The sequence below is a fragment of the Tachypleus tridentatus genome, chromosome 9 (assembly GCF_004210375.1).
Source record: "Tachypleus tridentatus isolate NWPU-2018 chromosome 9, ASM421037v1, whole genome shotgun sequence".
In the NCBI taxonomy this organism is placed as follows: Eukaryota; Metazoa; Arthropoda; class Merostomata; order Xiphosura; family Limulidae; genus Tachypleus; species Tachypleus tridentatus.
In genome coordinates, this window is record NC_134833.1 from 97,685,073 (window position 1) to 97,693,392 (window position 8,320).

The window sequence follows — 8,320 nt, forward strand, 5'->3', positions numbered from 1 at the left end:
ATAGCCCTCATGTAGCTTTGCGCGAAATTCAAAACAAACCAAACCATATTACAAGATGAAACACAGCTAGTAATGTGGTGTAAAAAGTGTCTTAACACATCAACAGTTATAAATATACAAAGAACGTGACGAAAAGCGTAAAACACAAAAAGTTGAAACTCAATTAGAAACGTGCTGTACAAAACTTAAGAACAAATTAAAGATAAAACATAATTAGAAACGTTATAAAATGCAGAAAAAGCACATTAGAAAATAAACTATAATGTTGAATGTAAAATTCGGAACAAAAATTAAGCAAAAACTGCACAATGGGCTATCTGTACTCTGTCCAATACGGGTGTCGAAATCCTGTTTCAATCGTTGTAAGTCCGAAGACAAACCGTTGTGCCACTGGGAAGCCATAACTATAAATATGATGTAAAGTGCAGAACAACAAATTAAAAATGAAACATAACTAGAAATTTGGTGTAAAATGCGGAACAAACTAATCATGAAATATAACTAGAAATGCAATGTGAAAAACGGAACATCACCTTAAAAGATTAAACTCAAGTAAAAACGAGGTTTAGAAAGCGGGACAACAAATTAAAGATGAAATACGACTAGAAACGTGATGTAAAAAGCAAAACAACAAATCAGGTACGTGTGATAAAATAAACTGTCATAACCCTGCATTTCTGACATAGATAGAGTCAAATTATCAGAGGACATAAACTTTGTGAAGTACAGAATATAAAAAAAATGTTTTAGAAAATGTGAACATTACTATAATCTGCAACAACTTAACTATTAAATATAAATGTTCTAATTTCAGTTAGATAAATAAAAATTTAGAAAATGCTAAGAAAGGCGTAAAAATATAAATAGGGTTAATTTAAACAAAAATGAAGAAGAAAATATAACTCAGAAATACCATACTATTGTGGTTATACTCGTTAATGCGAATAATTGTAGAGCTAATAAATAAAACAGACCATGAGGGGGAAACATTATATCGCCTATGAAACTTCTGACGAAGTACGATCAAGATATTTTATAAATATTAAGAATATATTTGAAAAAGAGATGAAAATAATTATTTATCTCATTGAATGAAGTATGACACAATAGAATCAACTGCAAGAAGATCACTCTTCTTTGTTCTCGACAATAAGAGATTCCTAAAATATTAAATGGCAAAGATCCCTTTTTGTCTTACAATGTATAGCTCAACATTGTACATTGCTCTACATTACAAACTGTCTCAAGCTAAGCCTCTTTTAATTTCAAAGCAAACTGAATAACGTGTAGCTTTCAAACATTCATCTCCCCGTGAGCTGTAATGCAATATTTTTATTTACAACAAAGTACACTGTACCATTGTTATGTACCACAAAAATATGTGGTGTGATTAAGGTCTACATTAATTGCATGTGAACAGCTACTGAGCACCTTCAAAGACACTGTGTAACAGCTCCTCGATTATAATTTTCTTGATGTAACTTACACCAGTACATATGTGTAATGCCAAAAAAATAATAATATTTCACACGACTAGAAGTAACAGCTAGGAGTAGGAAGATATTTGTAAGGTGGAAAGGTCTAGTGGCCCTTATGCTCTGCCCTATCAAGTGATACCATAATACAGCTCGGAGAACTGATCTAATTAAAAACTGTTGTTAATCATGGCACGTCATAGAAAGATACGGTGTAGCCGTTCTTAAGTCATACAAAAAAAAAACTTGGAACACTGTATCATGGTCAGTCACTACGTTTCAACAGCACTCAACTTTTTTAATAACAGCATCAATGGCAGTCCTGGTCTGATACACACTCTTGCCCTGATGCATCAATGCTGGGCCCAGGTAACTAATTAGATGGAAGTATGGACCTGGGTCAGCACAAAGAAAATAAGAAGGGCCAGGACAAATTCGACTGACCTAAGATAGTCAGGTTTATCAGCAGCTTCTGAAGGCCTAGAAGAACCTGGAAAAGCCAAATAAATTGTCAGGAAAATGTCTTAGGGAAAATAACTAGGGTAAGTAAAAAAAATTCGATCAGAGTAGATATGCACTTAGAGCAAAACAAAAATAAATATTGCCATCAGAATAGCTAAGTAAATTTGCTATTCTTACGTTTTTACTTATAAAGAAAAAATGTATTGTTTGATACTTTTGCTGTTAACAGTATTGTAGGTCATAAACCCAATAGTATCTCACGAGACTCGACCACCTGGGATACTTGAGCTAATCCTAAAATAAAAATTATAAGCTAATAATACAAAACATTCTTTACAATAAAAATGTAGTATAATCATAAAAAACGATAAATTAAAATAAAAAATAATAAAATTCAATATACTAACTTCTAAAACAGCATATTTAATAAAAGCAACAACAAATAAGTAAAGCAGCTGGTAGCATTATTTTATATGACAAATTAATATATTTAATACTTAAAATTAGAAACAGATACCCCTTTTTTTGTAGTTTTTCACAAGCACGTATATAAAGTTTATCTCGTTGTAAGATAGATTCTGGACAATGGCCAACTGGCTGTTATCCTACTTACTGTTGCTGAGCATCTTTCAAGAAATATATCACTGAAAGGCTATTATGTGGCTTACTACCAAGTATTCTCTAGTAAGATCAATTGTGTGTAGGTTTAGGCAAAACCGTAAGAATATGTCTTCCTTCTTGAAGGTTAAAGAAAATGGCCAAGTGACGCAAATGACCATTGCATGCTAAGAGAATAGATCCCACTGTGATATCTATACATTAAATAATCATTTCACTCTTTCCTAAATTATCTTCTGAAAGAGAGTTTTCTCTAGAGTGGCACAGATGTGGTCTAGTAATTAGCATGATGGAGAGTTCCCTCACTTTTTATTACCACACTTTGGAGCTTGGGGCACATTTTAACGCTAGTAGTCAAATCCTATTATTTGGTGAGATAAGAGTAGACCAAGTGTTGACGATGGATTCTGTTCACTAGCTGCCTTCTATCATTTCAATACCATGAACAGCTGGTGCACATAACCCTGGAATAGATTTGAAAGAATATTATAAACAACAGACATACAGCATTCCTCAATTCTTGTATAACATTGCTAGTCACTACATCGTCCACTCGCCACATCTCACTTGTTTTCTATGAAAATAAAAATAATTTTATGTTATATTCAATTTATTTTTTCAACTCAATAAAGCCAAAAATTCCGTTTGAATCCACATAACATTTTTTCCGTACTTCTCCAGTTATTGTGGTTTCTATTCTTGACTTTAAGAACTTCCCTAGTGTGGCACACGTAAAATATTTTCTATTAGCATGTCATCATCACTATTTTATCCACCACTCCTTGAAAAAGTACGAAATTAAATGTAAATTACTCTCTATAAAATAGTCACTGCTCAAGTAAACTTTGTTTATTGTAGTCTTCAACTTTAGTGTGCCTGAGAACACAACAGTAATGCAAGTAAACCATGTTTATTGTAGTCTTCAACTTTAGTGGGCCTGAGAACACCACAGTAATACAAGTAAACCATGTTTATTGTAGTCTTCAACTTAAGTGTGCCTGAGAACACCACAGTAATACATTTTTCCATACTTTCATTCTCGTTTCATCTCTAGTTTCTAAAGCAGAAAAACACTGGTTACACTCCACCTCTAGTAGCTAATACGAAATAAAACTGGTTACACTCCACCTCTAGTAGCTAATACAAAATAAAACTGGTTACACTCTACCTCTAGTAGCCAATACGAAATAAAACTGGTTGCATTCTACCTCTAGCAGTTAGTACGAAATATAATACTGGTTACATTTCACCTCTACCAGTTAGTACGAAATATAAAACTGGTTACACTCCACCTCAAGTAGCTAGTATGAAATATAAATATGAAACTGGTCACATTCCATCTCTAGCAGTTAGTACGAAATATAAAAGTGGTTATACTCCACCTCTAGTAGCTAGTGTAAAATATAAATATAAAACTGGTCACATTCCACCTCTAGCAGTTAGTACAAAATTTAAAACTGGTTACACTCCACCTCTAGTAGCTAGTATGAAATATCAGTATAAAACTGGTCACACTCCACCTCTAGTAGCTAGTACGAAATACAAATATAAAACTGATCACATTCCACCTCTAGCACTTAGTACGAAATATAAAACTGGTTACACTCCACTTCTAATAGCTAGTATGAAATAAAACTGGTTACATTCCACCTCTGGTAGTTAGTATGAAATATAAATATAAAACTGATCACATTCCACATCTAGCAGCTAGTATGAAATAAAACTGGTTACCCTTCACCTCCAGTAGCAAGAATGAAATATAAATAGAAATCTGGTCACATTCCACCTCTAGCACTTAGTACGAAATATAAAACTGGTTACACTCCACCTCTAGCAGCTAGTATGAAATAAAACTGGTTACACTCCACCTCTAGTAGCTAGTATGAAATATAAATATAAAACTGATCATTCCACATCTAGCAGCTAGTATGAAATATAAATATAAAACTGATCATTCCACCTCTAGCAGTTAGTACGAAATATAAAACTGTCACACTCCACCTCTATTAGCTAGTATGAAATACAAATATAAAACTTGTTATACTTTACCTCTAGTAGCTAGTATGAAATATAAATATAAAACATGTCACACCCCGCCTCTAGTAGCTGGTATGAAATATAAATATAAAACTGGTCACACTCCGCCTTTTAGAAGCTAATATGAAATATAAATATAAAACTGGTTTGCTCTCTTAGCAAGCTAAATTATCATTTGTATTGACACTATTGTTTCTCTAGATTAAAATTTCTGTGCATGTACATTTTGGACTTTGTTTAGTCCATATTAAAGTCAGACTTTTCCTTCAATATTTTGGTTGTGCATGACCAAGTGACGAGAATGTTCTGACTCTGAGTCATAAAGTCAATAGTTCTCCATTGGTTGCTGTAAAACCTTGCACCGCATTTTAGGGTAAGCGATACGTTATAGCAATGACAGTGAAATACAACTGTTCGTTCAAACAAAAGTAATCCAATACTTTTCAGAAGATACTATTGATAGATGTTGTCCCTCCGGTCTATTAATTCCAAACTTGAAATTACGATGTATAGGTTGTTCTTTTCGTAACACTGAGGGAAAGTTTTGGAACAAACAAGCCTTCAACAAGTAAGTTCAGTAAGGACAGCACACTATTTTAGTAACAGCTAAAAAGAAGTAAAGAAAATAATTAATTTGAGTTCCTTTTCCTTAAATCACAGCAGATCAACTAGTCTTTATAAATTATTTACTTTATCTAGCCTGATTACTATCCTAACTTATTTCTAGATTTATATATATATATATATACTAGTTCTCTGAACTGCGTAACGTTTCAATTAGATTTTAACAAAATTTTATATTGATTTTCATGCACACGCTGATATTAAAAGAGCGCTCTCTACAAATTTAAAATCCCTAGCGGACGACGGGAAAAGGTCACGTTTTATACGCGTTCAAGCTTTTGTGCGAGGAAGCAGCTTATTTAAAGGAAAGCAATAAAATCTAACATACTAGAGTAATTGATAATTAGACTTTATCTTCTTTAATGAAATAAACTTAATAACGTCTGAGACTGGACTGCAACAGATGCCTGAAGATTACGTAGAAACAAAATAAATTCACTGATTTTGCTTCTTCTTCTTCATCCCAATTAATATGTTAGTGAAGATATCGACATCAGGATTAATAGTCTGAATGATCACTTAAGTCTAAATTATTAGTTATTTACTCTTATTTATTCCTAGATAATAATTACTATATGATTTATATTCTAAGTTTCGCTTCCTGGGCTGCGATTAGATTCTGAGACTTGTTAAACTTAAGACGTTTGCACTATATCCATTCATCTATAGTGTAGCCTTGCTATTTAAGCTTGAACCAAACAATTATTTGAGAGGTGCACTCGTTTTACTGATTGAAGTTTAACCGAGTATGTTATCAGTTAAACAGGTTTAAAGCGCTTCTTTAGTATAATTCTCATGTGTGGTTCATATCTCATTATTTTAGTGGTATTTCCTTTTATTGTATAGTTTTCTTTTCTGTCATAATAGATTGTTGCACATATAGTTAATAATACAAAGCAACATATGTCTATTATATTCCTGACGTTTGTTGGGTTTTATGTCTTTCTGTTGTTATATTAGAATCCAAATTCAAAAGGGACGCTACAAACGTTCTTATTATCCATACGGTCTTTATTTAATTTGGTGTGTACTAATTTAACGTTATGGCTTATGAATACTTTTCTGAGTTTATGTTGTTCACATGTCCTTTGTGTGTTTGGATTGGCATCTTTGATACGAGTGAATAGCAATCTGTCTAATATTTTCTTACAATTTCTTCTAAGTGTTCGCGCCCCGCTGGTACAGCTGGAAGTCTAAGGATTTACAACGCTAAAACCAGTAGATCGATTCCCCTCGGTGGGTTCAACAGATAGCCTTTTGTGGCTTTGTTATAAGAAAACATACACACACTCTAAGTGTTTATCTTATTTATTTTCTTCTTTATCAAGTGTGTAGTGAATCCACTGCCGAAACAGTTGCAGTAATATGTTTACTTCCTTCTTAGTATCACCTCCAAATGTTACAAAGAACTGTCCAAAAGGCTAGTTGATTCAAGCAACGTACACGTATGTAAACCAGTATTTTTTGTTGTTATTTTCATAAAGTTATTTTTTACTAAACAAAATTTATTATATAAATTATTTTACCAGAAATTATTGCATGAGCACCGACGGACGACTTATATATAGTATCAAATGTTATCTTTCCTTTTTTGTACACCTACGTAATGAACGAAAATTTTAATTTTTATCTTTGTAAAAACATTTAAAAACTATGTGAGAGGGTGCTAAAACCTGGCATCCCAGCAACATGCCGTATTTGATTAATTTATGTTAGTAACACGAAATTAATAAATTAAACTGATTCATAAAAAATAGATTATTGGAAATTCAACGAAGATCAACTAATTAAGATTTTTTTGTTTTTTATTCATGTATTTGAATGTTTTTTGTATTATAAACGTCAGGCGTACGTGTATAAATATCTTCCAAGGCTTCTTCTTAGTGAAAAAGAAAGTTTAAAACTGCTGAAACTCAAGTTGTCAAAAAATATATTCAGTAAATTCAACTGTATGACTTCCCTTGATTATCAGACAAACGGAATAAATTTAAAATTGCAGCGAAGCAGAACGTAATTTCAACATGTGGAGTTTTAATGCACAAAGCACGAGTATTGTGTTATTTACAAAGGATAAAACGGCTCTGTAATGTTATCTAATGTATAATTCAGCAGTTTCCTTAACATGCTGTAAGGTTTGTCAAGAAGTTTGTTTTCGTAGGAAACAAAAACCGGAAAGTTTAATATGGTTTTCAATTCCAAGCATTACTCCACAGTTTTGAAAATACTACAACTCTTGTAAAACATTTGTGTCTGCGTTTTCAGATTAGGGTAACACCTAATGCAACTGAATCCACATGTATCATCGTAGGTCACCGTTAAGTGTTTTAAAATGAAAATAAATGTCTATGATAAGTTCTAGAAGATATCATACACATTACTTAGATAACTTTGAAAAACGTTTTATTGTAAACCTTATCTTGATGACCCAGCTTGCTCTTGTTAAAAGGGTGTATGAAACTGAATGTTTCATTTTTTCAACCAAACAAATTCTAAAAATTTCAAATGACTATATGTATATAAATCTGATGCTAATAAAATGTCCATAGACGATAAAAATCGGCAGTATTAAACAAACATGAACTTAATACAAAACAAGAACAGCATTTTAATGAGACCAAAATTCAGAATTATTTTTTTCATTGCCAGTCCTCATTGTCATCCTTAAATCATAATTATAATGTCTGTGGTCGTGACACCCAAACACATTGGGATACTCCATCTCTCAGACAAAACATAGACGCCGACACAACGTTTCAACTCCAACCGCCTTTCGCATCTGCAATCAGTTATGGGAACGTAGGTACTTTTAATATTTAGATGTAACTTTCAAGTAGAATTTTAGGGCGGTTTTATTTCACCCTTTTTGTTTAACATCATAAGATATAAAAAACATAAAATATTCTTATAATATAAATAAACCACCCTATACTTCCACAAAATTCCCAACCTCCACCTTTTTGTTTCATAACTAGTGATGTTAAAGTTGAAAGAAAACTATTTAAATAACTTAGTAGAAAAAAAGATTAAAATTTTTAAATTTATCTATAGAAAATAAATATTTCTTTCAATATGTTTATAAATAAAGAAAACTGAAGAGAAATTCA